General features: G+C 40.4%; 1 protein-coding gene across 1 annotated transcript in view; it reads right to left on the bottom strand.

Annotated features, from left to right (window-relative positions):
* Positions 1 to 22,210, bottom strand: part of negr1 (neuronal growth regulator 1) — a gene marked incomplete at both ends in the record, with an annotated part of 150,727 nt that overhangs the window by 69,945 nt on the left and 58,572 nt on the right. The gene's annotated exons all lie outside the window — the stretch shown is intronic.

Genomic DNA, 22,210 nt, shown 5'->3' with positions numbered 1-22,210 from the left:
CCACTCTAGTTCCTATGTGATAGCCGATGCATTTCGTTAGGTTAGTGGAAAGGGAGGACAGAAAGGAGGGAAAAACCCCGCAGCAGAAGACATGTATAAAACAGTATAACAGTGTAACAGTATAAAAAAAGATCACACACAAACTCATACAATAGACTCACCGGCCACTTTATTAGGTACACCTTTTCAACTGCTTGTTGACACACATATCTAATCAGCTAATCATGTGGCAGGCAGCCACTCAAGGCATTTAGGCATGTAGACATGGTCAAGACAATCTTGCTGAAGTTCAAACCAAGCATCAGAATGCGAAAGAAAGGTGATTTAAGTGACTTTGAACGTGGCATGGGTGTTGGTACCAGACGGGCTGTTTTGAGTATTTCAGAAAGTGCTGATCTACTGGGATTTTCCCGCACAACTATCTCTAGGGGTAACAGAGAATGGTCAGAAAAAGAGGAAAATATCCGGTGAGCAGCAGTTCTCTGGGCGAAAATGGTGGTGGTTGTGTAATGGTGTGGATAATATTTTCTTGCCACAAATCTTCAGCAACTGTGTGATATTACAATGTCAATATGGACCAACATCTCTGAGGAATGTTTCCAGCACTTTGTTAAAATCTTTGCCACAAAGAATTAAGGCAGTTCTGAAAGCACAAGAGGGGGTCCAACCCACGACTAGCAAGGAGTGCCTAATAAAGTGGCCGGTGAGTATACAGTATATTCCCATACATTCCTTTGGTAAAGTGGTTCTGCAGAGGATGTTGGTAGTTCAGTGCATATGTTCTAACCAGCCATTGTATGTGAACATTTGACAGAACCACATTTAACTTTGGTTACGGTAGGTCCTTCATGGAATCAAGCATCATTTGAAGAAGTTTTCTTTGGAAAATAAGAGGAAAAATGAAAGCTATCCTCTGGTGATGATGGTTTCAGCTGGACATTGCTTAAGAACACAGTTGTTTTTTGTCGGATTTTAATTCCTTTGAAAGCTGATAAAAAAAGGCTTACTTTATTTAGGCAATTCAAAACACACACACACACACACACACACACACACACACACACACTTGTGAGATACCATTTTAATCTGCAAGATATGCATCTGAGATATGCATAATGTGAGTTGTCTAAAGGCTTCACAAAACTGTACTAACCTCTGATCCCTCCTTTCCTCTTAATGTCTGTTGAAAACTGACAAAAGAATGTAGAATCAACAATTCCCCTTGTTCCTCGTAAGATCCAACAGCAACCTTGAGTCATAGTCTCTGTGTGGTTTGAACTCAATTTAGCTGGGGCTGCTCTCATTCGTATGCTCTCCATTCCAATATTCTGAACAATATAACTATGTTGCTGGAAGCAGATGAAAATTAGGATTTTTGTTTTTAATGCGGGCTATTTTTTGCAAGCATTTTTTTTAAATTTCAGCAAATTTATAAAAATGTAAATACAGAAATACATAATTTACATAAATATTCAGACACTTTGCAATGGCACTCTTAAAATGAACAAAAATGCAAAAACCCTAACCCTAATAAATTGAATTGAGTCCATCTTAATGCAAGGATAATAGTTCATGTGATTTTGAAATTAAAATCTTTGTTTTTATAGGGTCTCTGATTTGCATAGGAATCACTTACACACTGTGTGGATCATGTTGTCATTCCAAGCAAATGGAGAGCAAAACTGTTCAGGAATGAGAACCCTGAGGCCTGGGGAGAATTGTTGAAGTTGAATGGCGGAGAGGAAAAAGCACAGTCGATGGGACATCATCTTAGTCACTGTACAATATTGGTCTATAACCAAGTGGCCAAAAATATTCCCATAATGGGAAATAATCTATCTCACATCCATTATTGTATTTGCAACAATAAATTCAAGTGACACAGCAAAGAAAGTGGCTGGAAATGTGTTTATTTGGTTTTACTACAAAGCATTACATTTCTGAACCATCCCTCATGTACAGTATGTAGGATACTTATGTAGATGAGGTATTTCTGTACTTCAATTTGAACTGAAACATTTCTAAAAATGTTTTCCTTTTGTCATTATGGTGTATTATGTGTGGATTGATGGCAAAAAAAATACATGTAATCCATTTTAAATTGAGTCTATAACACAACAACATGTGAAATCGGAATACTCTCCAAAGCCACTCTATATTGGACACCATCATCAACTAGAGGAAGTACTAACGAATCATGCCAAAGTAGATACATAGGCCCAACCATGCTTAACAATAAAGAAAACAAATCAAAGCTTTCCTATGTATGGATTTCTAGAAGGTACTGTATTGCTGCTATGATAGCAGTGTTTCCTCTATATGCATTGATTCGTGGCGAGACGCCACGAATGAATTTTCTCCGCCACTAATTGATTGTCCACTTTGATTCAGGCTGCGCAACGATTATTAGCTATTATGACCGGAGAACAGAAAAAAAGCAGATTGAAGCTAGATTTAGGCCGCTTTCAGACCTACATTTCGTTACGATTTAGGGTGTAGTAAGTTACAATATGTTACAATGTTGCAATTAACCTCGACGTTTGTGTTCGCACTGCAATCGAGACTGAATCGCTCTCAACAGGCGCTGGCCGCGAGGCGACGCGCTTGCAAAACTGTTTTATGATTGGTCCAAATTTCGCGGGACATTTGGATTTCAGGAAATCACTCTCCTCTCTCTCTCTCTCTCTTCGCCCGGCGCCCGTCCCTTTAATCCCGTATCCTAATCGAAAATGCAACATCATCAGCGACGACTGTGGGTTATTGCATTTACTGCTGTTCTCTGGTTCATGTTCTTATACCAGTGCTCAGTATACGAGTATTTTAAATGAACATTCGTAATATAGTCTGATGTTCATGGTCAACTAAATCAGCCTATTTTGTGAAACAAATAATGTTCCCGCTAATGGGTTAACCGAGCAGCCTCGCACCTAACGCTAGCTTCAACTATTCATAGCAATATGCGCGGGGCAAAAATTATCTATTGCCTCTAAAAGGTACGGGTAAGCAGGGCTCATGTCGGTGTCATCAAAGGTAAGAGTTTTTTTTTTTTTAACTCAGCTGATGCATTACCTTGCTGTCGGTTGTTTACCGAATGCTTCATCTGACTGCCACACTGTGATTTTACTTGTGTAAACAGTAACGTTAGCCGGTTTTGTGCGTGTACTCTCATGTAGGCCTACTTCGTATTGATGAGCTGATGATCTTTCATTGTGTGTGTGTGTGTGTGTGTATGTATGTGACTGTCAGTCACAAGTTTATATTCTACGGATGTTGTTCAGTGCTGTATGCGCATTCCCGGTTCGATGTGTACTCTTGTGTACTTCATATTCGATGAGCTGATTGTCTCTCGTGTACTTCATATTCGATGAGCTGATGATCTTTCTGTGTGTGTGTGTGTGTCATGCGCGTTCCGCATGTTCCGCTGCAGCTGTAGGATATCTTGGTATTTGATCACCTTCTATATAAAATCACCTGCTCGGCTTTAATGACTTAACCGCTATTTAAAAAAAAAATGTTTTGCCACCCTCTAGTTTTGGTGAAATGACGTCTTTGTTTTGAGCGCCAGTGCACATTTTATGCGCGTGCACACGAAGACCACTAATGTGGAAAATCCTGGAGGAAACACTGGATAGCAATGTGTAACCTACAACTTCTCAATGAGTGAAACTAGCTTTTTGATCAACATACTCTGTATCTAAATTAGATTAAAGTAGCAGACCTTTGTTCAGAAAGAAGACAAGCTGTGTGGAATCTGTCATTGCTTGTCTGACTATCGTGTTTACTTGCTGTTGACCCCCACTGTTGACACATGCCCTGGATGTCTGATAGCACAAATGGAAAATGTTGAATTTGTCTGCTGATCCTATCTGTCCTGGGCAGGAACAAAGATCCTTTAACAGACTTGGTGAGGGCCCCGACTGGTAGACTGACCGGTAGACTCAACATCCTGACGTCACATGTACACAATTTACTTGCTGAGGACAATTCTAAAAGAAATGACAGTGGGCCTCTGTGGCTCAGTTGGTAGAGCATGGCGCTAACAATGCTTAGATTGTGGGTTTGATTCCCGCTAGCACCATATAACACTGAAAGATGTTATGCACTCACTGCAATGTAAGTCACTTTGGATAAAAGCGTCAGATAAATGGCTCGCATATACATTGAGTGACCATAAAAAACGGTATGTCCTGCATTCTTCTCCTTGGCCTGTATATTGACAAAAGTCCTGCTGATATATTTGCGTATGCAGCACAGCATGTTAGAGTCTTTTTTTTATTTTTATGTTGTCATCCGCTTCTAAGAGGACTCTATGTCAACCCGCAGACAGTCAGGAAACTCAAACGGTTTCACACAGAGTGATGTGTATGAGTATGTGGTGGATTTGAGTGGGAGTGCGAATAGCTTGGAGGGCCTCCATGGCTAAGCTCCCCACTCAACATACTGTATAGCCATACAACAGCAAGAAAGGTCAACACTGGTACAGTGCACCTTCCATCAAGCATATAATGACATAGCAAACATGATTTAATCTCTAACCCTACGGCTTCTCTCATATTCAGTCTGTTCGTGACAGCTCCAGTTGTTACTGTTGACGAATCCTCCCCGAAATTAACTGGGCACTGTATAGCAGTATAAAAGTATACAGAGAGAAAAATGCATTCTCTAGGAAGCAGGTTTTCTCCATATCATGTTGTTATGCTTCCCCTATTAAACAATAGAGGCAGTTGTGACAGTGCCACAACGCCACCCCGCAACAAGACAACATCATAACCCTTCCCCAGCACCCTCCGAGTCGGCTTGTTGTTTTCTTTACGTGGTAATTCATTAACGGCTCTATGATTGTCATGTTTGCCCATTCCACTCTAATTTCCCTTCTCCAGCCCTGCGGGAGGCAGTGAGACGGAGCTGCCACAGCTGATCGTAGCGGCATCATCTCCTTCCCCCAGCACCCGGCAGTGAATAAATAAACCTCTAATGACGCCACCTTGAATTACTGAAACGCTTACAGCTGCACTATTAAAATGCAGGGGTTCTCCACCGCAAAGTGGAATACATGGCTCGGCTTTTCTATACATTCTGACAGGTTCTCCAGGGCTGACTGCTGCCACTAAATTGCAGGACCCCATTACTATACACCTACTGCCAACCCACATTCCAATTACAGCACAGGGGAAGCCGGGGCCTCCTGTCATGATGCACACCACCATGGGCACAGGATAGGAGAGGAGCAAGGGAGAAACATTCCTTATTCATTTAACATATCCGATTTTTGTTTTCCATATTTTCTGTGGTGAAGAAAATAAAACCTGTACTCTGCACACCTAAAAAAAACTGTCTAAATACAACATGATGTCATTAAAAGGAGCAGATGCTTACCTGATTGGATGCAAAAGTCCTTTAATCAAACAGTGTGGAGGATTTGAAATTGGATTTTTAGGTAGTTTTGGGGAAAATGTACTTCTGACTAAGGTCCATAACTAATACAAAGAGAAGTCTGATGATATCCTTGACTATCTCTTTAAAGGCCTCAAATTGCTACAGCCACTCCAAATTGCTAGCTGTTAAAGATGACAGTGATATAGATGAATTCGTAAAATACTGCTCGGTGTTAGCCAGTTAATATACACCTCACTGATGAGACAGTTCCCCCACACATACTCCTACAGGTTTTCAATTGCCTTTCCTTCGCTGCAGGCTGTAAAAACAAACCAACTCCAATCCCTTAATTAGGTGTCAGACACGGAAACTAAACATAAACACTGACAGATTATATTACCCAAAGGGATTACCTCCATTTGCAATGTCACAAAACATTCATAGATAATACGCTGTACTTAAGTTTAGGAAAAGTTCACCAAAGTATAAAAAAGAAGCTGTCAATGGCAACTGGCTTATTTCAACTGTTTGTTGACATTGCTTGTTTGTAACAAAATGAGATTAAACAAGAACACAACTATTGTGTGTCTGATGTATTGCATAATAACACGTGAATAAAATGTGTTGTCAAATTGCATCTAACTTGTGTCAATTACTGTTAATTAGGTATAAATGTTATGGTACATGTGGGAATACGGTACATGTGGGAAAACTAGGGTTAGGGTTAGGTGCTAGGGTGCTAGGGTTAAGGTTAGGGTTAGGTAGGGCTGGGTTCAAAAAAATCGATTTCCCGATTCTGAATCGATCTTCATTAAATGAGCGATTATCGATTCATAAATCCCGAGATCGATCCTTTTTTTTTTTTTTTTTGCTTGCAGCTTCAACCCGCAACGAGATCTCGGGGCCAGATCTCGCGCTACAAGAATTTATCATATTTCACGCAACGTGAGGTCTCAACACTAAAATCTAAAAACATGGCGATGGCAGGGACACTCAAGTCACCACCAGGCTTAAAGTCAGATGTCTGGGTGCATTTTGGATTTAAAAAATGTGACGATAGAGATGAGCTGGACAAAAGCAAAGTCATATGTAAATAAAAAGTACATTCATGTAACTGCTTTGGAGTCAATTCATTGATATGTTTAACAATGCTACATGTTATAGGGTTCCTTGAACCATTATAGCATTAGTTCAGAGAATCTCTTTCATATTCAAGCAAAAAATGTATATTGTAACTAGATCGAATCGGAATCGAATCGAATCGTGAATCGAATCGAATCGGGAGCTGTGAATCGGAATCGAATAGTTTTGGGAAATCAGTGGCGATACCCAGCCCTAGGGTTAGGGTTAAAGTTAGGGGTAGGGTTAAGGTTAGGGGTAGGGTTAGGGTTACGGTTTGGGTTAGGGTTAGACATGCCAGCATGTCATGTCTAAGTCACCCTAGCACCTAACCCTAACCCTAGTTTTCCCACATGTACCGTATTCCCACATGTACCGTAACATAAACATGGCCATTGGCCGATGAACTAAGAAGTGCTGGAATGCATGATATGGTATTTCTGTCATAGCCACTGTCATGTGACTTTATCATATAGATTGATTTCTATTCTTCTCCGCTGAAAAAACACTAACTAATAACAAAAAGCAATAAAAGTGTTCAGAGACATATAGATTTTCTCCATTTATTTGAGCCTAGCAGCTATGGTGGAGTTGAAGTTCCTGTAGGTGTGAAGAGGGAAACACACAAAACCTCATCAACGACTATTAGCCTACTGGTCAGATATCTGTCTGACCAGACCAAGACTTGGCAAAGTGAAGTTCCATGTACCATGTAGTGTACAGTATGACAAATCAACATTACCTGTTTTTGTGTTCCTGAAATGATTAATATATGGTGCTAGTATTCTTTTCTTTTTTTAAAAGTTTAAAATGTCACTGTTTAAAATGTCACCAACCTTGACCCTTTGTCACCAGTAATACATATATAGAAATATAGAGCCCACACCACCAGTAGCACATTTTAGTAGACATCTCATGCTTCTCATACGGTAAACCATCTAATACAAATATATACAGTATATCTAATCAAATATCCTTCAAAATATATATATACATTGGATATCAGAAAGCATACTCTGGAGGAAGGTAAGCTTACATTGTTGTATCTAATAACTAGTATTCTGCATTGGACAGTTGGTGAGTGGTTGGGTTAATAGGAGAATGGTTCTGGATACATAGATATAAAAATATAGTGCAGGCTTTCAAATATGCAATACCCAATCCACATAACACCACCATGGTATCATTATGTCGTTTGGACAGTATCACAGTAATATCTTAGTTGTTCTACCATACACAGACCTACCCTGTTGTCTTAGCTCTTGTTCTTTGCTCGAGATACATATCTGTGGTAGCTTGCATCTTGTTTTATGTGTGACCTAGTTTTATTTTTACATCTGTATCTCAGTAAGTAAGTACCTTTCTCGGGAGAATCACAGTAGATGCACCTGGTATACACTAAAGCTGAATGTGACCACAGGTTCAGTTGCATAACCCAGAGATTATTTGATTTTCTCATCAACCCCTTCAGTGGCCTACTTCTAAATTGTAACATTCTTCCTCATCTCATACAGTATATACTGTAGCATACTGCATGTCATTGTTGTCAATTGGATAAGTGGTAACCTCATACTGTTACTTAGGCAGTGATTATGATGGGGGAGATTATACTGTATATAATCATGATAATAATCTAGAAATAAGTAGATCTATTCAACAAAAGGATATGTTTTATTATCAATCTTTCATAAGGGCTTTTGATCAATAAGGCTAGTTATTGGTTATAGACAGATAATGGATGGATTGGTGGTCCAAAAGGATGCTTTTTCATTTAGGATTATGCTTATCTGCCTTCTGGATACCAGCCCTGACAGTGAAGAATTTGAATTGAGATATCTTTGAGAGCAAGTACACATGTGACCAAGATGTAAGTGCAACCACTAATTAGTCATGAGTTTATGATAATATTCCTGTCATGACCTAATGACGCAAAAATAACATGCTTCCAAAAATGTCAGAACTCATACAGATGTTGAGTGATTACAGATGTGGGTAACGATGCAGAAAGTGTGATTCTGAAGAGAGCTAGTTAGCACATTCTTACCACTTCTGAGGACTTCAGAATCAATTGATGAAAATGAACTTTTGTAAATACCTTGTGAGAAGCAATTAATCTTGAACGTGAAAGCTGCACTGGGCATGCAATTCTAAGATAAGGTATCACCCACTTATTGAAATGCCTTCTAATTTATTCATGGTAATCAGTGTCTCTCTGCAGCATCTCTCTCATGATAAACAAAAATTCCTCTACGAGGGCCACTCTCTTTTCATCTTCAAAGCTGATTGCTACGGCTTTTCAATTATGCATATAATAAGTCTTTGAGATATTGTGAGGAAGTGGATGTTTTTGGAAATACAAAAGAAGAAGAAAGGGTGGGTGGCACACTCTCTGGCTTTACAATTCTGAAATACCAGCCAACGACCAATCGTTTGTTGCTATGGGTGATATAGTGTCTCAGCACTCTGAGTGCGTGGATGTGGTCTGATGTGAAGAAGCTCGGCTTTGTCTCCATCTGTCATAGAGCTCTGACGCAGCTCGACGCAGCGTTAAAGGTCAAGGGGTCAAACGACAGAACGCCGGGTCATGATTAATGGGGGACAGCAGACACAAACTAGCGCCGTTTCAGTCCGACTGAGGAGTCTCTAGCACCTCTTTACGTCTGCTATTTTGTGGCTCTGTATTATATTTAAGAATGTGAAGGCTACTGATATTCTCTGGAGGTATTTCTTTCGCATTGCCGTTGGGTACCACATATTCTTTGGTGATTCTACAATGCAGAATGTTTCAATACTGATGGACAGACAGTACTGAATAATTGTTGTTCAATTGTTGTGCAGATAATACAATGCCATGGGTGGTGAAGAGATCAATGCAATAACATGCTCATTATTCTATTTTGTGATTAGTTTTCCACTCTCCACTCAGTACTGAGATATGATACCTAGGCACATCCTCCAGGAAGACAGGACTATCCCTGCTCCATACTTCTAGGATGCAGTTAATAATGTCCAGGAATCTCTATTCCAGTACCTCTTACCCATCATAGCTGGAGTGATGTTTAATGTTTCAATCATCAATTTGTGACGACATTCACAATTCCCTTGAAATATTGATAGCTAGTGAGTAATTTGGTAAATGAAGCACTTAACTGCAGTGCATCATCCACTGACAACAGGGTCCAGAGTGGGGGGGATCTGAACAGAGCCGTGCATTGTTCTTCCAAACCGCTCTCTTCATTGGTGAGTCACCAAGGCCTATGACAAATAGCGCTGTCTGCCAAACAACGGACGGTTTAAGTGCTGGAGAGGATGGGAGATTATTCTCCGAAAAAAATGTGTGTGGGCTGCTTTGAGCCGAGCTCAGCTAAACAACCTGGCACACTCGTTATCTGATGATGCCCAGCATTGACAGGGTTCCTTCAGGAATTTACCCTGGATAAACAAGCGTTGTTCAAAACAATGTGCAGGTACAGTAATGGGGTGCAATACATGCCAGGGAGAGGGTTCTGGAAAGGCTATAACAATCGATAACTGACAATTACAAAAACACTTAGTAGTAGTTGTCTTTCGTTTGTGGAAAACCAATATCATCTGCTGTAAATCGATTGTTCAAGTTATCAAAGCACTGGTTGTCAAAAAAATGGCTCTGACTTAGGGTTGGACGGTTTTAACGGTTAAACCGAAAACCAGGGTTTCTGAACATTAGGTGTGCAACGGTTCAGTTGGCCCATGGTTCGGTATGAACCTCAGTGTTTGGGTCTGGGTTTCGGGACGTGTTTTGTGCTTGTGGAAAGTGTCCGAGCAGGTTAGCAGAAAGGATAGGGCTCAGTCAAACCCTACAACAATGCCATTTTGAGTCTCACGGTTAACCGAAAAAAACACATTTTCCCCAATGGTTTAACGGTTAACCATAAAAAAATGGAAACCGTCCAACCCTACTCTGACTACACTTTGTACATTATAGTGTATTACGCATATTCATACCAGCAATTTTCGGTGCGGGTCTTTCGGTTCGGTTCATGTGTGTACCGAACGAATGCAGCGTTCTTTACTCGTGACCAGGTTATCAGAGAGTTTACCCTCATTGTCTAATGTTCACATGCATTCAATGAGACGGATTATACAGATATTGGCATCACCATTTAACTCCTCGCAAGCCGATTTATCTGAACGTGAGGGCACGGTGAAATAGCATTTTGGGTATTATTAATGGCTCCGATATGATCGATTGTCACACAGGGATGAGCAAAGCATTGTCAATCATTATTAATCATGAAATGTATTTTGGAGTCAGATATAACGTAATGTTAAGTTGTGTAAGTTGGTCATGTGACCACTTGTATGAGTTCGTTAGATAGTTCTGTTAGAAATAATCAATTGGAATAAATGTATGTCTTATGTTTGACCCGTCATCTATTTTCAGTGTTTTATTTTGATATTATATAGTGTGTTTGACAATCAGAAGTTGATTGTGTGTTGAAGTTTCGACAGTTCAGGGTAAGGCAAGGCAAGGCAAGTTTATTTGTATAGCACATTTCATACAACAGGGGCAATTCAAAGTGCTTTACATACAGTATAAAAAATACAGCAATTTACTTGTATTCAGTTTGTGGGCAACATTCTCACTGAAAACAAATCACTCCAAATCACTCCATCTGCTGTACAGAAAATGTACCGAACAGTGACTTCAAAACTGTTGTACGTACTGAACCAAAAGTTGGGCTCCTATCCTACATATTTCCTCCAAAAGTGAAAAGACACAAGGGTAATGTCCTGCTGCTTGCGGGCAGTGTGTGTTAGTGAGTGAGTTATGTACAGACAGATTTTATGTACAGAGCGAGATTATTTACAATTAGCAGTATCTTGCAATTTGGAGACAATAAGGCACTTGGCAGCTTTTTAAAAAATAGTGTCAAAAGTACAGGACATAAGTGACAGTAGTAAAGTGACTGTGATCTTAAGCTTAGATAGTCTGTAGGCATGGGATGTGCTTGTGGATGATAGTCAATTGTCTACAGTAGGCTTGTTCATGAGCCTGATCACCTGGGGGAAGTAGCTGTTGTACTAGGGAGTTGATTTTGCAACCTGTTTACTACTGCAGAAAGTCAATGTGTTACAGTACTGTACTTTGGGCATATGCAGCCCTGAAAAGAAATGGGTAGGATGTACAAGCTTCAAGACAAAAGGAGGGAGAGGTCTGACGCTGGATTGTAACTGTGGTGAGTCTTAGATAAAGATGCGGATCAGGATGATGATGATGATGATGAATATGATGATGACACATGTTGCAGGGGCTGTTGTTGAAAGTGTACAGACCAATTCAATCATGTTAATTCACATTGGGAATTGTTTTCCCTCTAAATCTTCAACTAAATCTTCCTCTGCAGAGAAAGGGAACATGAGCAAGCAGAGTTTTTGAGTTTGAGTGTTCCCACTGTTTTAATAATAATAATAATAATAATAATAATAATAATAATATGCCATGTGTTGGAGCACAAACATACATGCACGCACGCTCACACACAGACGCACGCACGCTCACACACAGACACATGCACGCTCGCACACAGACGCACACACACACACACACACACACACACACACACACACACACACACACACACACACTCTACTATAAGAGGAGTGCTATCTGCTGATGGTCCTTTGTAATTCCATTTTTGTCAACCTATTTTGTACTTACCTTGGTGTTGCTTTTTGGCTTCATACAGCAAATGATTGGTCTAACTGCATGGTTCAGTCAATATAATCAGAATTGCAATGATACCTTTGAGCTACAATCAGAACACAGAACATATTGACGGAATTTCAGAGGGCACTGTCGTTTGGTGAACTATTCCATTATTATAATATTCCATATTATTAACAACAAAGAGAAACAAAGCAATAATTGAATCTGAGTTTCATATCAGATATTTCTTAAGTCTATCGACTTTAAGCCTGTGAAGTGTATATGCATTATACAGAAAACAGTTTAACCAATGTATTAACATTATGCTTTTTATACTTAATTAAATTCAGAACAAGCTAGAGCTGAGATGCAATTATGCTTAAACCATATGATATTGACGGAGTCACCCCCTCCGGAGACATATTCAACAGTAAATGAAAGAGAAATGTCATTGAAAAGGTGTTCGTTCTCTAAATTAATTTAGAGACTGGAATTTATTTCCTGACAAGAGCTCGGGTGAAATGAAATCTATTTATAAGCAAGCAATTAATGAGAGTGACAGAATTGTACCGTATCAAGTATAGATTTGGATCTGCTGGGGTTTTTATGCAGTATTCTATAATTATACTCAGCCAAAGGCTGACATCAAATCTGGAGTGAGACCCAGAGGTTTAACCCTGCCTGGTCTGTCTTCTCTGTGATACTGAGAGCCCCACAGAGACACTCCCCACAGAGACACATATTATATGTTAGTGGCGATATCAATCACAGTGGATGCGCTGTGGTCTCCACATTAATATCCAAAGCATTTTCATCAGAAGCAGGATTACATAACATGATTTCAAAGATATCTGATACTGTATGCATGCTCGATGTCCATGTTGGGGCTTGACAGCGGGTCTGAAACAAAATGTTGACAAATACTGTATATAATGCATTTAATTGTATAAATGCCATATTATTCTTTCATTCCATAGTTTACTCATCCTCAAGCTGTGGATTATTGCTTAGTTGTTTAGTTAATAATTCAATAGCTTCTAATAACACTGCATTCAACTTGAATATTGACATAAATTAATTATATAACATTGGACACGGTCTATGTTTTTTTTTTTTTCCATATCTGGAAATAACTGTATTGCCTAAGTTCTATCTTGAATTGAGAGATCTGGGTCTTGAGTGACAAAACCACAATGCATAACTTAAGGGTAGAGGAAGGGGTGCCTCTTTCTCTCCTTGCTGTGATAAGATATTCTTAGATGAAAGGTGCAGTGCATATTTAATACATTATCATGTATGCAATCTTAATTAACAGAGAGGGAAATAAAATGGCAACTGAGGAAGTCTGATGCCATGTGGATTGGGGGTGGGGGGATGGGACTGACAGCTATTTTCATATCTCGTTCTGAATCCTGCATCAGTTATGGTCAGAGGGTATACATTATGAATGGGTCAGCCTATGGAGGTATTGAATGGCATTAATTAGTTAAGGTATTAGAGTGTGATCTGATTAAATACATTCTTTAAAATTCCTGGTAATGCAAAAGGATATGAAAGAGACGCTAACGCTTTACATTATATTGCCCTAAAATGTAACTACATAGTAATAACATAGTTATTATGTAACTACATAGTAATAACATAGTTATTATATAACTACATAGTAATAACTGTGGTATCAAGTATGTAACTACATAGTAATAATGGTGGTATCAAGTATGTAACTACATAGTAATAACTGTGGTATCAAGTATGAAACTACATAGTAATAACTGTGGTATCATGTATGTAACTACATAGTAATAACTGTGGTATCAAGTATGAAACTACATAGTAATAACTGTAGTATCAAGTATGTAACTACATAGTAATAACTGTGGTATCAAGTATGTAACTACATAGTAATAACTGTGGTATCATGTATGTAACTACATAGTAATAACTGTGGTATCAAGTATGAAACTACATAGTAATAACTGTGGTATCAAGTATGTAACTACATAGTAATAACTGTGGTATCATGTATGTAACTACATAGTAATAACTGTGGTATCAAGTATGAAACTACATAGTAATAACTGTGGTATCATGTTTCCTCCAGGATTTTTCACATTAGTGGCGGAGCGTGCACGCGCATAAAACGCGCACTGGCGCTCAAAACAAAGACGTAATTTCACCAAAAACTAGACGGTGTCAATTTTTTCAATTTTTTTATAGCGGTTAAGTCATTAAAGCCTAGCAGGTGATTTTATATAGAAGGTGATCAAATACCAATATATCCTACAGCTGCAGCGGAACATGCGGAACGCGCATGACACACACACACACAGAAAGATCATCAGCTCATCGAATATGAAGTACACGAGAGATAATCAGCTCATCGAATATGAAGTACACAAGAGTAGAGTACACATGGAACCGGGAACGCGCATACAGCACTGAACAACATCTGTAGAATATAAACTTGACTGACAGTCACATACATACATACATACATACACACACACACACACACACACACACACACAATGAAAGATCATCAGCTCATCAATACGAAGTAGGCCTACATGAGAGTACACGCACAAAACCGGCTAACGTTACTCACTAACTGTTTACACAAGCAAAAGCATTCGGTAAACAACAACAGCAAGGTAATGCTATCAGTTGAGTTAAAGAAAACCAACTCTTACCTTTGAGGACACCAACATGAGCCCTGCTTACTCATACCTCCGCCGTTCTGTTCGTGGTGATTTTAGAGGCAATAGATTATTTTTGCATCGTGCATATTGCTATGAATAGTTTGAAGCTACCGTTAGGTGCGAGAATGCTCGGTTAACCCATTAGCGGGAACATTATTTGTTTCACAAAATAGGCTGATTTAGTTGACCATGAACATCAGAGACATACATTACGAATGTTCATTTAAAATACTCTATACTGAGCACTGGTATAAGAACATGAACAAGAGAACAGCAGTAAATGCAATAACCCACAGTCGTCGCTGATGATGTTGCATTTTCGATTAGGATACGTTTACGGGATTAAAGGGACAGGCGACGGGGGAAGAGAGAGAGAGTGATTTCCTGAAATCCAAATGTCCCGCTAAATTCGGACCAATCACAAAACTGTTTTGAAAGCGCGTCGTCTCTCACCGCACGCCTGTTGAGAGCGATTCAGTCTCGTTTGCAGTGCGAACACAAGCAACGAGGTTAATTGCAACATTGTAACATATTGTAACTAACTATGCCCTAAATCGTAACGAAATGTAGGTCTGGAAGCGGCCTAAATCTAGCTTCAATCTGCTTTTTTTCTGTTCTCCGGTCATAATAACTCGCTGCCTTTCTGCGCAGCCTGAATCAAAGCGGACTGTCTGAATCAATTAGTGGCGGAGGAAATTAATTTGTGGCGGCCCGCCACGAATAAATGCATATAGAGGAAACACTGTATCAAGTATGTAACTACATAGTAATAACTGTGGTATTATGTATGTAACTACATCGTAATAACTGTGGTATCATGTATGTAACTACATAGTAATAACTGTGGTATCATGTATGTAACTACATAGTAATAACTGTGGTATCATGTATGTAACTACATAGTAATAACTGTGGTATCATGTATGTAACTACATAGTAATAACTGTGGTATCATGTATGTAACTACATAGTAATAACTGTGGTATCATGTATGTAACTACATAGTAATAACTGTGGTATCAAGTATGTAACTACATAGTAATAACTGTGGTATCAAGTATGTAACTACATAGTAATAACTGTGGTATCAACATCGTACTTACAAAGTAGCTACTTTGTAACTGCTATGTAATTACAGTCTGGTGTACACTGGAGGTATTTGGCATCAGCTTTGACCATTTATAACACTACAACAGCCGTGCCTATTTTACCTACTAGTAGAGCCGACTTGGGGGTCAAATCAGACCCCCTTTTTAGAATGTAAATCTGCTATTTATTTACACAGAGATCACTAGAGGGTGCTTCTTTTTTTAGCCTGCCTCCTACACAGAAACTGCAAAACGGTTGTTTTTGAACATTTTAGGTGATTTTGAAAATGTAAGGATACTGGGTGGTAGAACGCACATATCTAGGAAAAGTCATGAAAGGAGGGTCCTGAAATTTGATTGAGTGCAAAAATCGTCATTTTTTATGACCCCTCACGGCTCTTCGTAAATGGAGTTATACATTTCCAGTAAGACAGAGATTTTACGTTGATCGAGCAGACTCTGGCCAACATAGCAGTTACATAGTAGTTACTACTGTACAATGTTGATACCACAGTTATCACTATGTGGTTACAGCACATATTTAAGGGAAACTAAATGTAAAGTGTTGCCTGGGATTGCATCACTTTGCTTTTGTTATTCTAATGCCAATGTTTACAATACTACCATTGCACATACATACTGTATATTGCACATTGCACATACCTCTTTGATATAGCCTCTTTTATACATCTGCACATTACATACTGTACATAAGCTACCATAACTGTATATAGCTCATAATTGTATATACCTCTAAACTACCGTACATGCCTTACTGTACCTATCACTATCATTATCATGTTTTTTTATATCACTATTTGCACTTCTGGTTAGATGCTTAACTGCATTTCGTTGTCTAGTACTTGTACTCGGCAATGACAATAAAGTGGAATCTAATCTAATCTAATCAAACAAGAATTGTTTGCATTAAGCTATATCTTGACGCTCAAACTTTTCCAAATATTTTGTTTACATTGGCATGGGTTGGAAATTGGCTGATCCATTCAGGCCAACCCAATTTGGTGAAAAAAAAATAATAAAAATCTCTCCTCTGTAAACACAGCCAACAGAGAAAATCAGGTATTCAGATCTGCCCTTTCTTCCAAGGCAACCCTCTGAGCTGAGAAGCCTAAGCAATAAAGCGTTTTGAATTCAATGGTTTTCTGTGTCTCCTGGGTACTCTTTAATGGCAATAAAGCTGAGGGAGAGAAGCACAGATACAAAACTCTAATTTGTTGAGGTGACATGGGGTCCCTGCGGAGGATAAATGTCACACTGAGATTAAATGATTCTGAAAGGCAAGGGAGCCGCCATAGCCATCTCTAACCCCCTGTTTCATATGCATATCCCAATACCCTTTAATGCAGAGGGATATGTCTGGTGATGTGAAACTTCATACTAACTAGAGCCTCCTGGCGATGCCAGATTGCCATCAGGTACAGTAAAGGAAAGCTTATGGAGCATGATATGAAAAAGCCTATGGACTGTATACTGTAGCCATGTGAAAACAGTGCAGGTTTTCACTGCATGGCCAGTTGTTCTGCGATGTCTACAGATGACAGACTTTCAGCTGGGTCTTTTGAAATGCAGTAGAGAATAACTTTGATGAAAGAAACTGAAATCTTTGGACACCACAAGAAGGTTTTGGAGGTTTGCCAAAATGTGCAGTGTGGACCTACATACAGTAAACAGATAATATGACCAAGCAACTGGAAATGTAATGAACCATATTCTAAAGCACGGTGAGCAGCTTGTCAGGCACCTGACTAGGGGCATTTATCAGCTGGAGTGAATCATCTGCTTCAGGTCGTAAGTCCTCCTTTGATGCATCGGGCCCCTCCAGCACACACTCAAATAGGCCTTTGTCTTCCAAGCGTTAGTCTGTGTTTCAGCTGTGTTATGGAGGACTCTAAATAGAATTGTATAAGGAGTAGGTTTTTTAGTTTGCTGTATAACCTATTGCAGATCTGAATGCCCCCAAATAGACATTAAGCCTTGAAACAGGCATTCAACAGACATGGAAATATCATTGATGCAACATTTGAAAATGGTAGAGAATAACCCAATATGGTGGTGGGGAGGGTGGGCTTCTGACATAAGCGTTTCCCTCACAAAGAGAGAGCAAACTGTGTGCCAGACTGACTGACTGTAGGTCACATCCATCAGGAATGATGTGCATTAGAAAATGTCAAATTCAACGGACGGGCTGGAAGTGCCAGCTTCAGACTGATTGTAGCCATATGGCTGTGGTGTGAGCGGCTGCCATGACCCTACACAACCCTGGCGCCACGCCACATAGACTATCAAATGGTCATGTGACAAAATGAAAGAAAAAAAAAAGAAACAGTCTAAAAACAGTCGTTTTTTTTTTTTCAATGGATCACTTCTAAAGCTTCCTCATTTCAATCTGTCATTAAGTGCACAGCATAAGACCCTTATTCTGAGTGAGGTCGAATATAATTGCTTTAAAACATAACATCACACCGTTAAAGAGATAGAACATGGCATTTGGAAAATGGATTTTCAATAGGGTCACTCTCCTGCTTTGCAGCTACCCAATGACTGGCTCATTCAAGCATTACCATACAAACTCAACCACCAGCCTATTACCCAACAGATAACAATTATTCTGCTGTCTGCATTGCCAATTAGCTCCTTGCTAGCATGTCAGACAACTCACACTTTTCTCAATAAGAAAACAAATATTTATTGACCTTGGAGTGGATATTACAATCCAATGTGTCCTGCCCTCAAAGAGCCCAAAAGTAGTTCATTTTAAAGGGTGATATTATGACCCCTCCCCTTGACTCCCTGTGAAGAAACTATTTTTTGGTAAGACTTTCTATGAATTGCTTCATGTCACATTCATAACCTCTTCATAGTACATTTATACATAGTGCATAGCCTACATATTTCATGAAAACATTCACAAGTTGACATTGAATGCTTTATGTCAGCCATTGACATTACTGCGACATAAGAAAAAAACTGGAAAAATCTCCTCCATTCTCAGCAGAGATGATAAATGGACTGCACTTATATAGCGCCTTTATCCAAAGCGCTTTACAACGGCCTCTCATTCACCCATTCACACACACATTCACACACCAATGGCTGCAAGCTACCATGCAAGGCGCCGGCCCGCTCACTGGGAGCAATTTGGGGTTCAGTGTCTTGCCCAAGGACACCTCGACATGTGGCCAGCTGGGGCTCGAACCGCCGATCTGCCAACCTTGCGATCAATAGACGGCGGCTCTACCTCCTGTGCCACAGCCGCCCCAATGAAAAAACTAATTGACAGAGTGTACGAGACCCTATGCCTACTCTCGTCTGTGATGTGGTGCAGCGTAAGGTTTGCCTTGAAGGTGCATTCTAACTGGTGTCTGTTCATGGACGGCTATGGGAACACTCATGTTAATGTATTACTTCATTGAGCCCACATATTGGTGAACTGTCATTACTTGCCCTGTGCATCCCTTAAACTGTGAATCATTCATGTATGCTCTATGAATTAATGTTATACCCATAAACTAAAGTGGTTAAAATAATTTGGTTTCACAACATTTATATGAAACATAATTTCTTTGTCATGTAAGACTCATGTACACTAACCCTTTCAGGAAGCCTTCCTATCCGCTCTTTTAGATCCCCTTGGACAAAGTGGTGGTGGTATTTGCGTTCATAATACCTTTGTAAAGCATCATTACCTTGTTGTGTAAATCTACTACATTTACTACTGCTTTATGCATGGTCCAGAAATAATTGTCATATCCCCAAACTAGATTGATGGTAGTCTTGCTCATTCCTGACACATATGCTGTACTCTCTGGTCATGTACTGTATATCTCTTGCATTTATCACCTCTTCATGTATGCTCTATACATAATGTTCATACCCCCGAACTACAATGATGACAGTCGTGTTCATTCTTGACATATGGAACATTATTCATCTGACATAAAGCATGTGTATGTATGTATTTTCTTTTACATACTCATCTACATGTACACAATCACTTACACATTTTCATTTATAAATCACTTACACATTTACATTTCATACTATGCCTCAATTGTGATATTGAGAGGCTATTGGTAAGTGAGACAATTGGTAGGAGAGAGGGTAAGTACAGATGGGGGAGAGAGAGAGAGAGAGAGAGAGAGAGAGAGAGAGAGAGAGAGAGAGAGAGAGAGAGAGAGAGAGAGAGAGAGAGAGAGAATGGGTAAGAGAGTGAGTGAGAAAATGGGCAAGGATGCTATTTTTCAGGTTTTCTGCTCGAAATCACATGCCCACAGTGAATATAGAATATCTCCACAATCACAAGGGCCTTCATAATGATCTTGGTATCAAATGAAAGCTAACACCTGTGTGGTGACTGTCAGAATCAAAATATATGTTACTGTGTCAGAGTAAATAGAGCTAGAACATAGAACTCAAATTCACTCTCCGCCTAAAAAAACAACAGCTTTTAGAGTGAATATCAGCTTGGAAACCTGACCCAAATCATATAGGAATCAGTACTCCAGGGTCTGATGAGTACTTGTGCCAAATTAGATGCTAGTAATGTGAGCCAATGCAACTTTGTACCTGTTTTAGTACAGGTATGTTTAGGCGACAACCAAATTGTGCCATTTGGAGACATTTTTGCACCATCAGTGTATCAGACTTTCTCATGTATCAAGACTGTAAAATGTATTATATTTCATTAACATATCACTATAGGTATACATTGCATCCAAATCCAACTGATTAGACTCTGTTTCCATCCAGCAGGGGTCTCCTGCGCGGTTTTCTGCGCACCCCTCTTGCGCAACCGCCTCGTTTTCACACCAGCTTCGTGACACGCTGTTTACACACTGAATTTTCTCCCGAACCCATTGGTCAAATCTCATGATTGACCACTCATTTGAAGCATCAGAGCCAATAGAATCGAGCAGAGGCAGGAAAAATGACTTTCGGGGGTTGAAACCATGCATGCTCAGTTTTGCTATGTGACATGGCTGTAAACAAGGGCTTGTGACTCGCACTGTATTTACCGGGCAAGGAAAACTATATGGTCGTTTAGAATGGAATCTAATGAATCGTTTGCAATATCGATGAACATTATTGATAAAGGTAAGCTCTTTATATCTGTTATATTAAACATAGACCCGATTCACCCGAGACGCGTGCTGAAGGCGGTGGACCCCAGGAAAGCCTCGGGGCCGGATGGCGTCCTGGGACGGGTGCTGAAGGACTGCGCCGACCAGCTGGCCGGGGTTTTCACCAACATCTTCAACCAGTCCCTGTCCCAGGCCACAATCCCACCCTGCCTGGAAACCTCAACTATCATCCCAGTCCCGAAGAAAAGCACTGCCTAAACGACTACCGCCCGGTGGCACTCACACCAATCATCATGAAGTGCTTCGAGAAACTAGTCCGGGCCCACATACTCACACGCCTCCCGCCCAACCTGGATCCATACCAGTTCGCCTACAGAGCCCACAGGTCCACAGAGGACGCCATCGCGACGACTCTCCACGCCACTCTATCCCACCTGGAGAGGGGAAACAGCTACGCGAGACTGCTCTTTGTGGACTTCAGCTCCGCCTTCAACACCATCCTTCCAGACAGGCTAGTGACCAAACTACTAGACCTGGGTCTATCACACTCTATATGTGCATGGATCAAGGACTTCCTGACCGACCGCCCCCAGAGGGTGCGGGTGGGCCCCCACACCTCCACAGCCCTCAGACTCAGCACTGGGTCCCCCCAGGGCTGTGTGCTAAGCCCCATCCTCTACAACCTCTACACCTACGACTTCACCCCCGTCCACCCCAGCAACTCCATCGTAAAGTTTGCAGACGACACCACCGTGGTGGGCTGCATCTCGGGGGGGGACGAGGCGGCGTACAGGAATGAGGTAGAGCAACTGAGCAAGCTGTGCAAGGTTAACAACCTGCTGCTGAACAAGTCAAAGACCCAGGAAATCATCGTGGACTTCAGGAGGAAAAAGTCAGAGATCCAGCCCCTGCTCATCGACGGAGAGAGCGTGGAGAGAGTCTCAACCCTCCGATTCCTGGGGGTGCACATACAGGATGACTTGTCCTGGAAGGACAACACAACAGCCACCATCAAGAAGGCACAACAGCGGCTCTACATCCTGAGAGTCCTCAGGAAGGAACACAGCAAGCAGGAGATACTGGTGACCTTCTACCGCGGCGCAGTGGAGAGCATCCTCACCTACGGCATCTGCAACT

The sequence above is a fragment of the Nansenia antarctica genome (genome assembly GCF_963989245.1).
Source record: "Nansenia antarctica genome assembly, chromosome: 1".
Taxonomy (NCBI): domain Eukaryota; kingdom Metazoa; phylum Chordata; class Actinopteri; order Argentiniformes; family Microstomatidae; genus Nansenia; species Nansenia antarctica.
This window is presented reverse-complemented; position numbering and strand designations above follow the sequence as displayed.